Here is a 23,533-nt window from a genome sequence, read left to right as displayed (position 1 = left end):
CGGTACCATTTCTGGCGCACTACGGTTCAAACACTCGAACACCTATACGGATTATCCAGCACAGTGGCAGATATGTAAATACGGGGTTTACATACCATTTCTTGCGCATTACGGTTCGAACACTCGAACACCTATTCGGATTCTCCTACACAGTGGAAGATATGTAAATACGGGGTTTCGGTACCATTTCTTGCGCATTACGGTTCGAACACTCGAACACCTATACGGATTCTCCTGCACAGTGGCAGATATGTAAATACGGGGTTTCGGTACCATTTTTTGCGCATTACGGTTCGAACACTCGAACACCTATACGGATTCTCCTGCACAGTGGCAGATATGTAAATACGGGGTTTCCGTACCATTTCTTGCGCATTACGGTTCAAACACTCGAACACCTATTCGGATTCTCCTGCACAGTGGCAGATATGTAAATACGGGGTTTCGGTACCATTTCTTGCGCATTACGGTTCGAACACTCGAACACCTATACGGATTCTCCTGCACAGTGGCAGATATGTAAATACGGGGTTTCGGTACCATTTTTTGCGCATTACGGTTCGAACAATCGAACACCTATACGGATTCTCCTGCACAGTGGGAGATATGTAAATACGGGGTTTCCGTACCATTTCTTGCGCATTATGGTTCGAACACTCGAACACCTATACGGATTCTCCTGCACAGTGGCAGATATGTAAATACGGGGTTTACATACCATTTCTTGCGCATTACGGTTCGAACACTCGAACACCTATTCGGATTCTCCTGCACAGTGGCAGATATGTAAATACGGGGTTTCGGTACCATTACTTGCGCATTACGATTCGAACACTCGAACACCTATACGGATTCTCCTCCACAGTGGCAGATATGTCAATACGGGGTTTCCATACCATTTCTTGCACATTACGGTTCGAACACTCGAACACCTATGCGGATTCTCCTACAAAGTGGCAGATATTTAAATACGGGGTTTCCGTACCATTTCTTGCGCATTACGGTTCGAACTCTCGAACACCTATACGGATTCTCCTGCACAGTGGCAGATATGTAAATACGGGATTTCCGAACCATTTCTTGCGCATTACGGTTCGAACACTCGAACACCTATACGGATTCTCCTGCACAGTGGCAGATATGTAAATACGGGGTTTCCATACAATTTCTTGCGCATTACGGTTCGAACACTCGAACACCTATACGGATTGTCCTGCACAGTGGCAGATATGTAAATACGGGGTTTCGGTACCATTTCTGGCGCACTACGGTTCAAACACTCGAACACCTATACGGATTATCCAGCACAGTGGCAGATATGTAAATACGGGGTTTACATACCATTTCTTGCGCATTACGGTTCGAACACTCGAACACCTATTCGGATTCTCCTACACAGTGGAAGATATGTAAATACGGGGTTTCGGTACCATTTCTTGCGCATTACGGTTCGAACACTCGAACACCTATACGGATTCTCCCGCACAGTGGCAGATATGTAAATACGGGGTTTCGGTACCATTTTTTGCGCATTACGGTTCGAACACTCGAACACCTATACGGATTCTCCTGCACAGTGGCAGATATGTAAATACGGGGTTTCCGTACCATTTCTTGAGCATTACGGTTCAAACACTCGAACACCTATTCGGATTCTCCTGCACAGTGGCAGATATGTAAATACGGGGTTTCGGTACCATTTCTTGGGCATTACGGTTCGAACACTCGAACACCTATACGGATTCTCCTGCACAGTGGCAGATATGTAAATACGGGGTTTCGGTACCATTTTTTGCGCATTACGGTTCGAACAATCGAACACCTATACGGATTCTCCTGCACAGTGGCAGATATGTAAATACGGGGTTTCCGTACCATTTCTTGCGCATTACGGTTCGAACACTCGAACACCTATACGGATTCTCCTGCACAGTGGCAGATATGTAAATACGGGGTTTACATACCATTTCTTGCGCATTACGGTTCGAACACTCGAACACCTATTCGGATTCTCCTGCACAGTGGCAGATATGTAAATACGGGGTTTCGGTACCATTACTTGCGCATTACGATTCGAACACTCGAACACCTATACGGATTCTCCTCCACAGTGGCAGATATGTAAATACGGGGTTTCCATACCATTTCTGGCACATTACGGTTCGAACACTCGAACACCTACGCGGATTCTCCTACAAAGTGGCAGATATGTAAATACGGGGTTTCCGTACCATTTCTTGCGCATTACGGTTCGAACTCTCGAACACCTATACGGATTCTCCTGCACAGTGGCAGATATGTAAATACGGGGTTTCGGAACCATTTCTTGCGCATTACGGTTCGAACACTCGAACACCTATACGGATTCTCCTGCACAGTGGCAGATATGTAAATACGGGGTTTCCATACAATTTCTTGCGCATTACGGTTCGAACACTCGAACACCTATACGGATTGTCCTGCACAGTGGCAGATATGTAAATACGGGGTTTCGGTACCATTTCTGGCGCACTACGGTTCAAACACTCGAACACCTATACGGATTATCCAGCACAGTGGCAGATATGTAAATACGGGGTTTACATACCATTTCTTGCGCATTACGGTTCGAACACTCGAACACCTATTCGGATTCTCCTACACAGTGGAAGATATGTAAATACGGGGTTTCGGTACCATTTCTTGCGCATTACGGTTCGAACACTCGAACACCTATACGGATTCTCCTGCACAGTGGCAGATATGTAAATACGGGGTTTCGGTACCATTTTTTGCGCATTACGGTTCGAACACTCGAACACCTATACGGATTATCCAGCACAGTGGCAGATATGTAAATACGGGGTTTACATACCATTTCTTGCGCATTACGGTTCGAACACTCGAACACCTATTCGGATTCTCCTACACAGTGGAAGATATGTAAATACGGGGTTTCGGTACCATTTCTTGCGCATTACGGTTCGAACACTCGAACACCTATACGGATTCTCCTGCACAGTGGCACATATGTAAATACGGGGTTTCGATACCATTTTTTGCGCATTACGGTTCGAACACTCGAACACCTATACGGATTCTCCTGCACAGTGGCAGATATGTAAATACGGGGTTTCCGTACCATTTCTTGCGCATTACGGTTCAAACACTCGAACACCTATTCGGATTCTCCTGCACAGTGGCAGATATGTAAATACGGGGTTTCGATACCATTTCTTGCGCATTACGGTTCGAACACTCGAACACCTATACGGATTCTCCTGCACAGTGGCAGATATGTAAATACGGGGTTTCGGTACCATTTTTTGCGCATTACGGTTCGAACAATCGAACACCTATACGGATTCTCCTGCACAGTGGGAGATATGTAAATACGGGGTTTCCGTACCATTTCTTGCGCATTATGGTTCGAACACTCGAACACCTATACGGATTCTCCTGCACATTGGCAGATATGTAAATACGGGGTTTACATACCATTTCTTGCGCATTACGGTTCGAACACTCGAACACCTATTCGGATTCTCCTGCACAGTGGCAGATATGTAAATACGGGGTTTCGGTACCATTACTTGCGCATTACGATTCGAACACTCGAACACCTATACGGATTCTCCTCCACAGTGGCAGATATGTCAATACGGGGTTTCCATACCATTTCTTGCACATTACGGTTCGAACACTCGAACACCTATGCGGATTCTCCTACAAAGTGGCAGATATTTAAATACGGGGTTTCCGTACCATTTCTTGCGCATTACGGTTCGAACTCTCGAACACCTATACGGATTCTCCTGCACAGTGGCAGATATGTAAATACGGGATTTCCGAACCATTTCTTGCGCATTACGGTTCGAACACTCGAACACCTATACGGATTCTCCTGCACAGTGGCAGATATGTAAATACGGGGTTTCCATACAATTTCTTGCGCATTACGGTTCGAACACTCGAACACCTATACGGATTGTCCTGCACAGTGGCAGATATGTAAATACGGGGTTTCGGTACCATTTCTGGCGCACTACGGTTCAAACACTCGAACACCTATACGGATTATCCAGCACAGTGGCAGATATGTAAATACGGGGTTTACATACCATTTCTTGCGCATTACGGTTCGAACACTCGAACACCTATTCGGATTCTCCTACACAGTGGAAGATATGTAAATACGGGGTTTCGGTACCATTTCTTGCGCATTACGGTTCGAACACTCGAACACCTATACGGATTCTCCCGCACAGTGGCAGATATGTAAATACGGGGTTTCGGTACCATTTTTTGCGCATTACGGTTCGAACACTCGAACACCTATACGGATTCTCCTGCACAGTGGCAGATATGTAAATACGGGGTTTCCGTACCATTTCTTGCGCATTACGGTTCAAACACTCGAACACCTATTCGGATTCTCCTGCACAGTGGCAGATATGTAAATACGGGGTTTCGGTACCATTTCTTGGGCATTACGGTTCGAACACTCGAACACCTATACGGATTCTCCTGCACAGTGGCAGATATGTAAATACGGGGTTTCGGTACCATTTTTTGCGCATTACGGTTCGAACAATCGAACACCTATACGGATTCTCCTGCACAGTGGCAGATATGTAAATACGGGGTTTCCGTACCATTTCTTGCGCATTACGGTTCGAACACTCGAACACCTATACGGATTCTCCTGCACAGTGGCAGATATGTAAATACGGGGTTTACATACCATTTCTTGCGCATTACGGTTCGAACACTCGAACACCTATTCGGATTCTCCTGCACAGTGGCAGATATGTAAATACGGGGTTTCGGTACCATTACTTGCGCATTACGATTCGAACACTCGAACACCTATACGGATTCTCCTCCACAGTGGCAGATATGTAAATACGGGGTTTCCATACCATTTCTTGCACATTACGGTTCGAACACTCGAACACCTACGCGGATTCTCCTACAAAGTGGCAGATATGTAAATACGGGGTTTCCGTACCATTTCTTGCGCATTACGGTTCGAACTCTCGAACACCTATACGGATTCTCCTGCACAGTGGCAGATATGTAAATACGGGGTTTCGGAACCATTTCTTGCGCATTACGGTTCGAACACTCGAACACCTATACGGATTCTCCTGCACAGTGGCAGATATGTAAATACGGGGTTTCCATACAATTTCTTGCGCATTACGGTTCGAACACTCGAACACCTATACGGATTGTCCTGCACAGTGGCAGATATGTAAATACGGGGTTTCGGTACCATTTCTGGCGCACTACGGTTCAAACACTCGAACACCTATACGGATTATCCAGCATAGTGGCAGATATGTAAATACGGGGTTTACATACCATTTCTTGCGCATTACGGTTCGAACACTCGAACACCTATTCGGATTCTCCTACACAGTGGAAGATATGTAAATACGGGGTTTCGGTACCATTTCTTGCGCATTACGGTTCGAACACTCGAACACCTATACGGATTCTCCTGCACAGTGGCAGATATGTAAATACGGGGTTTCGGTACCATTTTTTGCGCATTACGGTTCGAACACTCGAACACCTATACGGATTCTCCTGCACAGTGGGAGATATGTAAATACGGGGTTTTCGTACCATTTCTTGCGCATTACGGTTCAAACACTCGAACACCTATTCGGATTCTCCTGCACAGTGGCAGATATGTAAATACGGGGTTTCGGTACCATTTCTTGCGCATTACGGTTCGAACACTCGAACACCTATACGGATTCTCCTGCACAGTGGCAGATATGTAAATACGGGGTTTCGGTACCATTTTTTGCGCATTACGGTTCGAACAATCGAACACCTATACGGATTCTCCTGCACAGTGGCAGATATGTAAATACGGGGTTTCCGTACCATTTCTTGCGCATTACGGTTCGAACACTCGAACACCTATACGGATTCTCCTGCACAGTGGCAGATATGTAAATACGGGGTTTACATACCATTTCTTGCGCATTACGGTTCGAACACTCGAACACCTATTCGGATTCTCCTGCACAGTGGCAGATATGTAAATACGGGGTTTCGGTACCATTACTTGCGCATTACGATTCGAACACTCGAACACCTATACGGATTCTCCTCCACAGTGGCAGATATGTAAATACGGGGTTTCCATACCATTTCTTGCACATTACGGTTCGAACACTCGAACACCTATGCGGATTCTCCTACAAAGTGGCAGATATTTAAATACGGGGTTTCCGTACCATTTCTTGCGCATTACGGTTCGAACTCTCGAACACCTATACGGATTCTCCTGCACAGTGGCAGATATGTAAATACGGGATTTCCGAACCATTTCTTGCGCATTACGGTTCGAACACTCGAACACCTATACGGATTCTCCTGCACAGTGGCAGATATGTAAATACAGGGTTTCCATACAATTTCTTGCGCATTACGGTTCGAACACTCGAACACCTATACGGATTGTCCTGCACAGTGGCAGATATGTAAATACGGGGTTTCGGTACCATTTCTGGCGCACTACGGTTCAAACACTCGAACACCTATACGGATTATCCAGCACAGTGGCAGATATGTAAATACGGGGTTTGCATACCATTTCTTGCGCATTACGGTTCGAACACTCGAACACCTATTCGGATTCTCCTACACAATGGAAGATATGTAAATACGGGGTTTCGGTACCATTTCTTGCGCATTACGGTTCGAACACTCGAACACCTATACGGATTCTCCTGCACAGTGGCAGATATGTAAATACGGGGTTTCGGTACCATTTTTTGCGCATTACGGTTCGAACACTCGAACACCTATACGGATTCTCCTGCACAGTGGCAGATATGTAAATACGGGGTTTCCGTACCATTTCTTGCGCATTACGGTTCAAACACTCGAACACCTATTCGGATTCTCCTGCACAGTGGCAGATATGTAAATACGGGGTTTCGGTACCATTTCTTGCGCATTACGGTTCGAACACTCGAACACCTATACGGATTCTCCTGCACAGTGGCAGATATGTAAATACGGGGTTTCGGTACCATTTTTTGCGCATTACGGTTCGAACAATCGAACACCTATACGGATTCTCCTGCACAGTGGCAGATATGTAAATACGGGGTTTCCGTACCATTTCTTGCGCATTACGGTTCGAACACTCGAACACCTATGCGGATTCTCCTACAAAGTGGCAGATATTTAAATACGGGGTTTCCGTACCATTTCTTGCGCATTACGGTTCGAACTCTCGAACACCTATACGGATTCTCCTGCACAGTGGCAGATATGTAAATACGGGATTTCCGAACCATTTCTTGCGCATTACGGTTCGAACACTCGAACAACTATACGGATTCTCCTGCACAGTGGCAGATATGTAAATACGGGGTTTCCCTACAATTTCTTGCGCATTACGGTTCGAACACTCGAACACCTATACGGATTGTCCTGCACAGTGGCAGATATGTAAATACGGGGTTTCGGTACCATTTCTGGCGCACTACGGTTCAAACACTCGAACACCTATACGGATTATCCAGCACAGTGGCAGATATGTAAATACGGGGTTTACATACCATTTCTTGCGCATTACGGTTCGAACACTCGAACACCTATTCGGATTCTCCTACACAGTGGAAGATATGTAAATACGGGGTTTCGGTACCATTTCTAGCGCATTACGGTTCGAACACTCGAACACCTATACGGATTCTCCGGCACAGTGGCAGATATGTAAATACGGGGTTTCCATACCATTTCTTGCACATTACGGTTCGAACACTCGAACACCTATGCGGATTCTCCTACAAAGTGGCAGATATTTAAATACGGGGTTTCCGTACCATTTCTTGCGCATTACGGTTCGATCTCTCGAACACCTATACGGATTCTCCTGCACAGTGGCAGATATGTAAATACGGGATTTCCGAACCATTTCTTGCGCATTACGGTTCGAACACTCGAACACCTATACGGATTCTCCTGCACAGTGGCAGATATGTAAATACGGGGTTTCCATACAATTTCTTGCGCATTACGGTTCGAACACTCGAACACCTATACGGATTCTCCTGCACAGTGGCAGATATGTAAATACGGGGTTTCGGTACCATTTCTGGCGCACTACGGTTCAAACACTCGAACACCTATACGGATTATCCAGCACAGTGGCAGATATGTAAATACGGGGTTTACATACCATTTCTTGCGCATTACGGTTCGAACACTCGAACACCTATTCGGATTCTCCTACACAGTGGAAGATATGTAAATACGGGGTTTCCGTACCATTTCTTGCGCATTACGGTTCGAACACTCGAACACCTATACGGATTCTCCTGCACAGTGGCAGATATGTAAATACGGGGTTTCCGTACCATTTCTTGCGCATTACGGTTCAAACACTCGAACACCTATTCGGATTCTCCTGCACAGTGGCAGATATGTAAATACGGGGTTTCGGTACCATTTCTTGCGCATTACGGTTCGAACACTCGAACACCTATTCGGATTCTCCTACACAGTGGAAGATATGTAAATACGGGGTTTCGGTACCATTTCTTGCGCATTACGGTTCGAACACTCGAACACCTATACGGATTCTCCTGCACAGTGGCAGATATGTAAATACGGGGTTTCGGTACCATTTTTTGCGCATCACGGTTCGAACACTCGAACACCTATACGGATTCTCCTGCACAGTGGCAGATATGTAAATACGGGGTTTCCGTACCATTTCTTGCGCATTACGGTTCAAACACTCGAACACCTATTCGGATTCTCCTGCACAGTGGCAGATATGTAAATACGGGGTATCGGTACCATTTCTTGCGCATTACGGTTCGAACACTCGAACACCTATACGGATTCTCCTGCACAGTGGCAGATATGTAAATACGGGGTTTCGGTACCATTTTTTGCGCATTACGGTTCGAACAATCGAACACCTATACGGATTCTCCTGCACAGTGGCAGATATGTAAATACGGGGTTTCCGTACCATTTCTTGCGCATTACGGTTCGAACACTCGAACACCTATACGGATTCTCCTGCACAGTGGCAGATATGTAAATACGGGGTTTACATACCATTTCTTGCGCATTACGGTTCGAACACTCGAACACCTATTCGGATTCTCCTGCACAGTGGCAGATATGTAAATACGGGGTTTCGGTACCATTACTTGCGCATTACGATTCGAACACTCGAACACCTATACGGATTCTCCTCCACAGTGGCAGATATGTAAATACGGGGTTTCCATACCATTTCTTGCGCATTACGGTTCGAACACTCGAACACCTATGCGGATTCTCCTACAAAGTGGCAGATATTTAAATACGGGGTTTCCGTACCATTTCTTGCGCATTACGGTTCGAACTCTCGAACACCTATACGGATTCTCCTGCACAGTGGCAGATATGTAAATACGGGATTTCCGAATCATTTCTTGCGCATTACGGTTCGAACACTCGAACACCTATACGGATTCTCCTGCACAGTGGCAGATATGTAAATACGGGGTTTCCCTACAATTTCTTGCGCATTACGGTTCGAACACTCGAACACCTATACGGATTGTCCTGCACAGTGGCAGATATGTAAATACGGGGTTTCGGTACCATTTCTGGCGCACTACGGTTCAAACACTCGAACACCTATACGGATTATCCAGCACAGTGGCAGATATGTAAATACGGGATTTACATACCATTTCTTGCGCATTACGGTTCGAACACTCGAACACCTATTCGGATTCTCCTACACAGTGGAAGATATGTAAATACGGGGTTTCGGTACCATTTCTTGCGCATTACGGTTCGAACACTCGAACACCTATACGGATTCCCCGGCACAGTGGCAGATATGTAAATACGGGGTTTCCATACCATTTCTTGCACATTACAATTCGAACACTCGAACACCTATGCGGATTCTCCTACAAAGTGGCAGATATTTAAATACGGGGTTTCCGTACCATTTCTTGCGCATTACGGTTCGAACTCTCGAACACCTATACGGATTCTCCTGCACAGTGGCAGATATGTAAATACGGGATTTCCGAACCATTTCTTGCGCATTACGGTTCGAACACTCGAACACCTATACGGATTCTCCTGCACAGTGGCAGATATGTAAATACGGGGTTTCCATACAATTTCTTGCGCATTACGGTTCGAACACTCGAACACCTATACGGATTCTCCTGCACAGTGGCAGATATGTAAATACGGGGTTTCGGTACCATTTCTGGCGCACTACGGTTCAAACACTCGAACACCTATACGGATTATCCAGCACAGTGGCAGATATGTAAATACGGGGTTTACATACCATTTCTTGCGCATTACGGTTCGAACACTCGAACACCTATTCGGATTCTCCTACACAGTGGAAGATATGTAAATACGGGGTTTCCGTACCATTTCTTGCGCATTACGGTTCGAACACTCGAACACCTATACGGATTCTCCTGCACAGTGGCAGATATGTAAATACGGGGTTTCGGTACCATTTTTTGCGCATTACGGTTCGAACACTCGAACACCTATACGGATTCTCCTGCACAGTGGCAGATATGTAAATACGGGGTTTCCGTACCATTTCTTGCGCATTACGGTTCAAACACTCGAACACCTATTCGGATTCTCCTGCACAGTGGCAGATATGTAAATACGGGGTTTCGGTACCATTTCTTGCGCATTACGGTTCGAACACTCGAACACCTATACGGATTCTCCTGCACAGTGGCAGATATGTAAATACGGGGTTTCGGTACCATTTTTTGCGCATTACGGTTCGAACAATCGAACACCTATACGGATTCTCCTGCACAGTGGCAGATATGTAAATACGGGGTTTCCGTACCATTTCTTGCGCATTACGGTTCGAACACTCGAATACCTATACGGATTCTCCTGCACAGTGGCAGATATGTAAATACGGGGTTTCGGTACCATTACTTGCGCATTACGGTTCGAACACTCGAACACCTATTCGGATTCTCCTGCACAGTGGCAGATATGTAAATACGGGGTTTCGGTACCATTACTTGCGCATTACGATTCGAACACTCGAACACCTATACGGATTCTCCTGCACAGTGGCAGATATGTAAATACGGGGTTTCCATACCATTTCTTGCACATTACGGTTCGAACACTCGAACACCTATGCGGATTCTCCTACAAAGTGGCAGATATGTAAATACGGGGTTTCCGTACCATTTCTTGCGCATTACGGTTCGAACACTCGAACACCTATACGGATTCTCCTCCACAGTGGCAGATATGTAAATACGGGGTTTCGGTACCATTTCTTGCGCATTACGGTTCGAACACTCGAACACCTATACGGATTCTCCTGCACAGTGGCAGATATGTAAATACGGGGTTTCCATACAATTTCTTGCGCATTACGGTTCGAACACTCGAACACCTATACGGATTCTCCTGCACAGTGGCAGATATGTAAATACGGGGTTTCGGTACCATTTCTTGCGCATTACGGTTCGAACACTCGAACACCTATACGGATTCTCCTGCACAGTGGCAGATATCTAAATACGGGGTTTACATACCATTTCTCACGCATTACGGTTCAAACACTCAAACACCTGTACGGATTCTCCTGCACAGTGGCAGATATGTAAATACGGGGTTTCCGTACCATTTCTTGCGCATTACGGTTCGAACACTCGAACACCTATACGGATTCTCCTGCACAGTGGCAGATATGTAAATACGGGGTTTACATACCATTTCTTGCGCATTACGGTTCGAACACTCGAACACCTTTTCGGATTCTCCTGCACAGTGGCAGATATGTAAATACGGGGTTTCGGTACCATTTCTTCCGCATTACGGTTCGAACACTCGAACACCTATACGGATTCTCCTGCACAGTGGCAGATATGTAAATACGGGGTTTCCATACAATTTCTTGCGCATTACGGTTCGAACACTCGAACACCTATACGGATTCTCCTGCACAGTGGCAGATATGTAAATACGGGGTTTCCATACAATTTCTTGCGCATTACGGTTCGAACACTCGAACACCTATACGGATTCTCCTGCACAGTGGCAGATATGTAAATACGGGGTTTCCGTACCATTTCTTGCGCATTACGGTTCGAACACTCGAACACCTATACGGATTCTCCTGCACAGTGGCAGATATGTAAATACGGGGTTTACATACCATTTCTTGCGCATTACGGTTCGAACACTCGAACACCTATTCGGATTCTCCTGCACAGTGGCAGATATGTAAATACGGGGTTTCGGTACCATTTCTTGCGCATTACGATTCGAACACTCGAACACCTATACGGATTCTCCTGCACAGTGGCAGATATGTAAATACGGGGTTTCCATACCATTTCTTGCACATTACGGTTCGAACACTCGAACACCTATGCGGATTCTCCTACAAGGTGGCAGATATATAAATACGGGGTTTCCGTACCATTTCTTGCGCATTACGGTTCGAACACTCGAACACCTATACGGATTCTCCTGCACAGTGGCAGATATGTAAATACGGGGTTTACATACCATTTCTTGCGCATTACGGTTCGAACACTCGAACACCTATTCGGATTCTCCTGCACAGTGGCAGATATGTAAATACGGGGTTTCGGTACCATTACTTGCGCATTACGATTCGAACACTCGAACACCTATACGGATTCTCCTGCACAGTGGCAGATATGTAAATACGGGGTTTCGAAACCATTTCTTGCGCATTACGGTTCGAACACTCGAACACCTATACGGATTCTCCTACACAGTGGCAGATATGTAAATACGGGGTTTCCATACAATTTCTTGCGCATTACGGTTCGAACACTCGAACACCTATACGGATTCTCCTGCACAGTGGCAGATATGTAAATACGGGGTTTCGGTACCATTTCTTGCGCATTACGGTTCGAACACTCGAACACCTATACGGATTCTCCTGCACGGTGGCAGATATGTAAATACGGGGTTTCGGTACCATTTTTTGCGCATTACGGTTCGAACAATCGAACACCTATACGGATTCTCCTGCACAGTGGCAGATATGTAAATACGGGGTTTCCGTACCATTTCTTGCGCATTACGGTTCGAACACTCGAACACCTATACGGATTCTCCTGCACAGTGGCAGATATGTAAATACGGGGTTTCCGTACCATTTCTTGCGCATTACGGTTCGAACACTCGAATACCTATATGGATTCTCCTGCACAGTGGCAGATATGTAAATACGGGGTTTCGGTACCATTACTTGCGCATTACGGTTCGAACACTCGAACACCTATTCGGATTCTCCTGCACAGTGGCAGATATGTAAATACGGGGTTTCGGTACCATTACTTGCGCATTACGATTCGAACACTCGAACACCTATACGGATTCTCCTGCACAGTGGCAGATATGTAAATACGGGGTTTCCATACCATTTCTTGCACATTACGGTTCGAACACTCGAACACCTATGCGGATTCTCCTACAAAGTGGCAGATATGTAAATACGGGGTTTCCGTACCATTTCTTGCGCATTACGGTTCGAACACTCGAACACCTATACGGATTCTCCTCCACAGTGGCAGATATGTAAATACGGGGTTTCGGTACCATTTCTTGCGCATTACGGTTCGAACACTCGAACACCTATACGGATTCTCCTGCACAGTGGCAGATATGTAAATACGGGGTTTACATACCATTTCTTGCGCATTACGGTTCGAACACTCGAACACCTATTCGGATTCTCCTGCACAGTGGCAGATATGTAAATACGGGGTTTCGGTACCATTACTTGCGCATTACGATTCGAACACTCGAACACCTATACGGATTCTCCTGCACAGTGGCAGATATGTAAATACGGGGTTTCGAAACCATTTCTTGCGCATTACGGTTCGAACACTCGAACACCTATACGGATTCTCCTACACAGTGGCAGATATGTAAATACGGGGTTTCCATACAATTTCTTGCGCATTACGGTTCGAACACTCGAACACCTATACGGATTCTCCTGCACAGTGGCAGATATGTAAATACGGGGTTTCGGTACCATTTCTTGCGCATTACGGTTCGAACACTCGAACACCTATACGGATTCTCCTGCACGGTGGCAGATATGTAAATACGGGGTTTCGGTACCATTTTTTGCGCATTACGGTTCGAACAATCGAACACCTATACGGATTCTCCTGCACAGTGGCAGATATGTAAATACGGGGTTTCCGTACCATTTCTTGCGCATTACGGTTCGAACACTCGAACACCTATACGGATTCTCCTGCACAGTGGCAGATATGTAAATACGGGGTTTCCGTACCATTTCTTGCGCATTACGGTTCGAACACTCGAATACCTATATGGATTCTCCTGCACAGTGGCAGATATGTAAATACGGGGTTTCGGTACCATTACTTGCGCATTACGGTTCGAACACTCGAACACCTATTCGGATTCTCCTGCACAGTGGCAGATATGTAAATACGGGGTTTCGGTACCATTACTTGCGCATTACGATTCGAACACTCGAACACCTATACGGATTCTCCTGCACAGTGGCAGATATGTAAATACGGGGTTTCCATACCATTTCTTGCACATTACGGTTCGAACACTCGAACACCTATGCGGATTCTCCTACAAAGTGGCAGATATGTAAATACGGGGTTTCCGTACCATTTCTTGCGCATTACGGTTCGAACACTCGAACACCTATACGGATTCTCCTCCACAGTGGCAGATATGTAAATACGGGGTTTCGGTACCATTTCTTGCGCATTACGGTTCGAACACTCGAACACCTATACGGATTCTCCTGCACAGTGGCAGATATGTAAATACGGGGTTTCCATACAATTTCTTGCGCATTACGGTTCGAACACTCGAACACCTATACGGATTCTCCTGCACAGTGGCAGATATGTAAATACGGGGTTTCGGTACCATTTCTTGCGCATTACGGTTCGAACACTCGAACACCTATACGGATTCTCCTGCACAGTGGCAGATATCTAAATACGGGGTTTACATACCATTTCTCACGCATTACGGTTCAAACACTCAAACACCTGTACGGATTCTCCTGCACAGTGGCAGATATGTAAATACGGGGTTTCCGTACCATTTCTTGCGCATTACGGTTCGAACACTCGAACACCTATACGGATTCTCCTGCACAGTGGCAGATATGTAAATACGGGGTTTACATACCATTTCTTGCGCATTACGGTTCGAACACTCGAACACCTTTTCGGATTCTCCTGCACAGTGGCAGATATGTAAATACGGGGTTTCGGTACCATTTCTTCCGCATTACGGTTCGAACACTCGAACACCTATACGGATTCTCCTGCACAGTGGCAGATATGTAAATACGGGGTTTCCATACAATTTCTTGCGCATTACGGTTCGAACACTCGAACACCTATACGGATTCTCCTGCACAGTGGCAGATATGTAAATACGGGGTTTCCATACAATTTCTTGCGCATTACGGTTCGAACACTCGAACACCTATACGGATTCTCCTGCACAGTGGCAGATATGTAAATACGGGGTTTCCGTACCATTTCTTGCGCATTACGGTTCGAACACTCGAACACCTATACGGATTCTCCTGCACAGTGGCAGATATGTAAATACGGGGTTTACATACCATTTCTTGCGCATTACGGTTCGAACACTCGAACACCTATTCGGATTCTCCTGCACAGTGGCAGATATGTAAATACGGGGTTTCGGTACCATTTCTTGCGCATTACGATTCGAACACTCGAACACCTATACGGATTCTCCTGCACAGTGGCAGATATGTAAATACGGGGTTTCCATACCATTTCTTGCACATTACGGTTCGAACACTCGAACACCTATGCGGATTCTCCTACAAGGTGGCAGATATATAAATACGGGGTTTCCGTACCATTTCTTGCGCATTACGGTTCGAACACTCGAACACCTATACGGATTCTCCTGCACAGTGGCAGATATGTAAATACGGGGTTTACATACCATTTCTTGCGCATTACGGTTCGAACACTCGAACACCTATTCGGATTCTCCTGCACAGTGGCAGATATGTAAATACGGGGTTTCGGTACCATTACTTGCGCATTACGATTCGAACACTCGAACACCTATACGGATTCTCCTGCACAGTGGCAGATATGTAAATACGGGGTTTCGAAACCATTTCTTGCGCATTACGGTTCGAACACTCGAACACCTATACGGATTCTCCTACACAGTGGCAGATATGTAAATACGGGGTTTCCATACAATTTCTTGCGCATTACGGTTCGAACACTCGAACACCTATACGGATTCTCCTGCACAGTGGCAGATATGTAAATACGGGGTTTCGGTACCATTTCTTGCGCATTACGGTTCGAACACTCGAACACCTATACGGATTCTCCTGCACGGTGGCAGATATGTAAATACGGGGTTTCGGTACCATTTTTTGCGCATTACGGTTCGAACAATCGAACACCTATACGGATTCTCCTGCACAGTGGCAGATATGTAAATACGGGGTTTCCGTACCATTTCTTGCGCATTACGGTTCGAACACTCGAACACCTATACGGATTCTCCTGCACAGTGGCAGATATGTAAATACGGGGTTTCCGTACCATTTCTTGCGCATTACGGTTCGAACACTCGAATACCTATATGGATTCTCCTGCACAGTGGCAGATATGTAAATACGGGGTTTCGGTACCATTACTTGCGCATTACGGTTCGAACACTCGAACACCTATTCGGATTCTCCTGCACAGTGGCAGATATGTAAATACGGGGTTTCGGTACCATTACTTGCGCATTACGATTCGAACACTCGAACACCTATACGGATTCTCCTGCACAGTGGCAGATATGTAAATACGGGGTTTCCATACCATTTCTTGCACATTACGGTTCGAACACTCGAACACCTATGCGGATTCTCCTACAAAGTGGCAGATATGTAAATACGGGGTTTCCGTACCATTTCTTGCGCATTACGGTTCGAACACTCGAACACCTATACGGATTCTCCTCCACAGTGGCAGATATGTAAATACGGGGTTTCGGTACCATTTCTTGCGCATTACGGTTCGAACACTCGAACACCTATACGGATTCTCCTGCACAGTGGCAGATATGTAAATACGGGGTTTCCATACAATTTCTTGCGCATTACGGTTCGAACACTCGAACACCTATACGGATTCTCCTGCACAGTGGCAGATATGTAAATACGGGGTTTCGGTACCATTTCTTGCGCATTACGGTTCGAACACTCGAACACCTATACGGATTCTCCTGCACAGTGGCAGATATCTAAATACGGGGTTTACATACCATTTCTCACGCATTACGGTTCAAACACTCAAACACCTGTACGGATTCTCCTGCACAGTGGCAGATATGTAAATACGGGGTTTCCGTACCATTTCTTGCGCATTACGGTTCGAACACTCGAACACCTATACGGATTCTCCTGCACAGTGGCAGATATGTAAATACGGGGTTTACATACCATTTCTTGCGCATTACGGTTCGAACACTCGAACACCTTTTCGGATTCTCCTGCACAGTGGCAGATATGTAAATACGGGGTTTCGGTACCATTTCTTCCGCATTACGGTTCGAACACTCGAACACCTATACGGATTCTCCTGCACAGTGGCAGATATGTAAATACGGGGTTTCCATACAATTTCTTGCGCATTACGGTTCGAACACTCGAACACCTATACGGATTCTCCTGCACAGTGGCAGATATGTAAATACGGGGTTTCCATACAATTTCTTGCGCATTACGGTTCGAACACTCGAACACCTATACGGATTCTCCTGCACAGTGGCAGATATGTAAATACGGGGTTTCCGTACCATTTCTTGCGCATTACGGTTCGAACACTCGAACACCTATACGGATTCTCCTGCACAGTGGCAGATATGTAAATACGGGGTTTACATACCATTTCTTGCGCATTACGGTTCGAACACTCGAACACCTATTCGGATTCTCCTGCACAGTGGCAGATATGTAAATACGGGGTTTCGGTACCATTTCTTGCGCATTACGATTCGAACACTCGAACACCTATACGGATTCTCCTGCACAGTGGCAGATATGTAAATACGGGGTTTCCATACCATTTCTTGCACATTACGGTTCGAACACTCGAACACCTATGCGGATTCTCCTACAAGGTGGCAGATATGTAAATACGGGGTTTCCGTACCATTTCTTGCGCATTACGGTTCGAACACTCGAACACCTATACGGATTCTCCTGCACAGTGGCAGATATGTAAATACGGGGTTTACATACCATTTCTTGCGCATTACGGTTCGAACACTCGAACACCTATTCGGATTCTCCTGCACAGTGGCAGATATGTAAATACGGGGTTTCGGTACCATTACTTGCGCATTACGATTCGAACACTCGAACACCTATACGGATTCTCCTGCACAGTGGCAGATATGTAAATACGGGGTTTCGAAACCATTTCTTGCGCATTACGGTTCGAACACTCGAACACCTATACGGATTCTCCTACACAGTGGCAGATATGTAAATACGGGGTTTCCATACAATTTCTTGCGCATTACGGTTCGAACACTCGAACACCTATACGGATTCTCCTGCACAGTGGCAGATATGTAAATACGGGGTTTCGGTACCATTTCTTGCGCATTACGGTTCGAACACTCGAACACCTATACGGATTCTCCTGCACGGTGGCAGATATGTAAATACGGGGTTTCGGTACCATTTTTTGCGCATTACGGTTCGAACAATCGAACACCTATACGGATTCTCCTGCACAGTGGCAGATATGTAAATACGGGGTTTCCGTACCATTTCTTGCGCATTACGGTTCGAACACTCGAACACCTATACGGATTCTCCTGCACAGTGGCAGATATGTAAATACGGGGTTTCCGTACCATTTCTTGCGCATTACGGTTCGAACACTCGAATACCTATACGGATTCTCCTGCACAGTGGCAGATATGTAAATACGGGGTTTCGGTACCATTACTTGCGCATTACGGTTCGAACACTCGAACACCTATTCGGATTCTCCTGCACAGTGGCAGATATGTAAATACGGGGTTTCGGTACCATTACTTGCGCATTACGATTCGAACACTCGAACACCTATACGGATTCTCCTGCACAGTGGCAGATATGTAAATACGGGGTTTCCATACCATTTCTTGCACATTACGGTTCGAACACTCGAACACCTATGCGGATTCTCCTACAAAGTGGCAGATATGTAAATACGGGGTTTCCGTACCATTTCTTGCGCATTACGGTTCGAACACTCGAACACCTATACGGATTCTCCTCCACAGTGGCAGATATGTAAATACGGGGTTTCGGTACCATTTCTTGCGCATTACGGTTCGAACACTCGAACACCTATACGGATTCTCCTGCACAGTGGCAGATATGTAAATACGGGGTTTCCATACAATTTCTTGCGCATTACGGTTCGAACACTCGAACACCTATACGGATTCTCCTGCACAGTGGCAGATATGTAAATACGGGGTTTCGGTACCATTTCTTGCGCATTACGGTTCGAACACTCGAACACCTATACGGATTCTCCTGCACAGTGGCAGATATCTAAATACGGGGTTTACATACCATTTCTCACGCATTACGGTTCAAACACTCAAACACCTGTACGGATTCTCCTGCACAGTGGCAGATATGTAAATACGGGGTTTCCGTACCATTTCTTGCGCATTACGGTTCGAACACTCGAACACCTATACGGATTCTCCTGCACAGTGGCAGATATGTAAATACGGGGTTTACATACCATTTCTTGCGCATTACGGTTCGAACACTCGAACACCTATTCGGATTCTCCTGCACAGTGGCAGATATGTAAATACGGGGTTTCGGTACCATTTCTTGCGCATTACGATTCGAACACTCGAACACCTATACGGATTCTCCTGCACAGTGGCAGATATGTAAATACGGGGTTTCCATACCATTTCTTGCACATTACGGTTCGAACACTCGAACACCTATGCGGATTCTCCTACAAGGTGGCAGATATGTAAATACGGGGTTTCCGTACCATTTCTTGCGCATTACGGTTCGAACACTCGAACACCTATACGGATTCTCCTGCACAGTGGCAGATATGTAAATACGGGGTTTACATACCATTTCTTGCGCATTACGGTTCGAACACTCGAACACCTATTCGGATTCTCCTGCACAGTGGCAGATATGTAAATACGGGGTTTCGGTACCATTACTTGCGCATTACGATTCGAACACTCGAACACCTATACGGATTCTCCTGCACAGTGGCAGATATGTAAATACGGGGTTTCGAAACCATTTCTTGCGCATTACGGTTCGAACACTCGAACACCTATACGGATTCTCCTACACAGTGGCAGATATGTAAATACGGGGTTTCCATACAATTTCTTGCGCATTACGGTTCGAACACTCGAACACCTATACGGATTCTCCTGCACAGTGGCAGATATGTAAATACGGGGTTTCGGTACCATTTCTTGCGCATTACGGTTCGAACACTCGAACACCTATACGGATTCTCCTGCACGGTGGCAGATATGTAAATACGGGGTTTCGGTACCATTTTTTGCGCATTACGGTTCGAACAATCGAACACCTATACGGATTCTCCTGCACAGTGGCAGATATGTAAATACGGGGTTTCCGTACCATTTCTTGCGCATTACGGTTCGAACACTCGAACACCTATACGGATTCTCCTGCACAGTGGCAGATATGTAAATACGGGGTTTCCGTACCATTTCTTGCGCATTACGGTTCGAACACTCGAATACCTATACGGATTCTCCTGCACAGTGGCAGATATGTAAATACGGGGTTTCGGTACCATTACTTGCGCATTACGGTTCGAACACTCGAACACCTATTCGGATTCTCCTGCACAGTGGCAGATATGTAAATACGGGGTTTCGGTACCATTACTTGCGCATTACGATTCGAACACTCGAACACCTATACGGATTCTCCTGCACAGTGGCAGATATGTAAATACGGGGTTTCCATACCATTTCTTGCACATTACGGTTCGAACACTCGAACACCTATGCGGATTCTCCTACAAAGTGGCAGATATGTAAATACGGGGTTTCCGTACCATTTCTTGCGCATTACGGTTCGAACACTCGAACACCTATACGGATTCTCCTCCACAGTGGCAGATATGTAAATACGGGGTTTCGGTACCATTTCTTGCGCATTACGGTTCGAACACTCGAACACCTATACGGATTCTCCTGCACAGTGGCAGATATGTAAATACGGGGTTTCCATACAATTTCTTGCGCATTACGGTTCGAACACTCGAACACCTATACGGATTCTCCTGCACAGTGGCAGATATGTAAATACGGGGTTTCGGTACCATTTCTTGCGCATTACGGTTCGAACACTCGAACACCTATACGGATTCTCCTGCACAGTGGCAGATATCTAAATACGGGGTTTACATACCATTTCTCACGCATTACGGTTCAAACACTCAAACACCTGTACGGATTCTCCTGCACAGTGGCAGATATGTAAATACGGGGTTTCCGTACCATTTCTTGCGCATTACGGTTCGAACACTCGAACACCTATACGGATTCTCCTGCACAGTGGCAGATATGTAAATACGGGGTTTACATACCATTTCTTGCGCATTACGGTTCGAACACTCGAACACCTATTCGGATTCTCCTGCAGAGTGGCAGATATGTAAATACGGGGTTTCGGTACCATTTCTTGCGCATTACGATTCGAACACTCGAACACCTATACGGATTCTCCTGCACAGTGGCAGATATGTAAATACGGGGTTTCCATACCATTTCTTGCACATTACGGTTCGAACACTCGAACACCTATGCGGATTCTCCTACAAGGTGGCAGATATGTAAATACGGGGTTTCCGTACCATTTCTTGCGCATTACGGTTCGAACTCTCGAACACCTATACGGATTCTCCTGCACAGTGGCAGATATGTAAATACGGGGTTTCGGAACCATTTCTTGCGCATTACGGTTCGAACACTCGAACACCTATACGGATTCTCCTGCACAGTGGCAGATATGTAAATACGGGGTTTCCATACAATTTCTTGCGCATTACGGTTCGAACACTCGAACACCTATACGGATTCTCCTGCACAGTGGCAGATATGTAAATACGGGGTTTCGGTACCATTTCTTGCGCATTACGGTTCGAACACTCGAACACCTATACGGATTCTCCTGCACAGTGTTAGATATGTAAATACGGTGTTTCGGTACCATTTCTGGCGCATTACGGTTCGAACACTCGAACACCTATACGGATTATCCAGCACAGTGGCAGATATATAAATACGAGGTTTACATACCATTTCTCACGCATTACGGTTCAAACACTCGAACACCTATACGGATTCTCCTGCACAGTGGCAGATATGTAAATACGGGGTTTCCGTACCATTTCTTGCGCATTACGGTTCGAACACTCGAACACCTATACGGATTCTCCTGCACAGTGGCAGATATGTAAATACGGGGTTTACATACCATTTCTTGCGCATTACGGTTCGAACACTCGAACACCTATTCGGATTCTCCTGCACAGTGGCAGATATGTAAATACGGGGTTTCGGTACCATTTCTTGCGCATTACGGTTCGAACACTCGAACACCTGTTCGGATTCTCCTACACAGTGGCAGATATGTAAATACGGGGTTTCGGTGCCATTTTTTGCGCATTACGGTTCGAACACTCGAACACCTATACGGATTCTCCTGCACAGTGGCAGACATGTAAATACGGGGTTTCCGTACCATTTCTTGCGCATTACGGTTCGAACAATGGAACACCTATACGGATTCTCCTGCACAGTGTTAGATATGTAAATACGGTGTTTCGGTACCATTTCTGGCGCATTACGGTTCGAACACTCGAACACCTATACGGATTATCCAGCACAGTGGCAGATATATAAATACGAGGTTTACATACCATTTCTCACGCATTACGGTTCAAACACTCGAACACCTATACGGATTCTCCTGCACAGTGGCAGATATGTAAATACGGGGTTTCCGTACCATTTCTTGCGCATTACGGTTCGAACACTCGAACACCTATATGGATTCTCCTGCACAGTGGCAGATATGTAAATACGGGGTTTCGAAACCATTTCTTGCGCATTACGGTTCGAACACTCGAACACCTATACGGATTCTCCTACACAGTGGCAGATATGTAAATACGGGGTTTCCATACAATTTCTTGCGCATTACGGTTCGAACACTCGAACACCTATACGGATTCTCCTGCACAGTGGCAGATATGTAAATACGGGGTTTCGGTACCATTTCTTGCGCATTACGGTTCGAACACTCGAACACCTATACGGATTCTCCTGCACGGTGGCAGATATGTAAATACGGGGTTTCGGTACCATTTTTTGCGCATTACGGTTCGAACAATCG

Source organism: Camellia sinensis, chromosome 15 (genome assembly GCF_055761805.1).
Source record: "Camellia sinensis isolate YWXY chromosome 15, ASM5576180v1, whole genome shotgun sequence".
Lineage (NCBI taxonomy): Eukaryota > Viridiplantae > Streptophyta > Magnoliopsida > Ericales > Theaceae > Camellia > Camellia sinensis.
The sequence above is the reverse complement of the archived record's forward strand: the minus strand, read 5'-3'. Positions refer to the sequence as shown.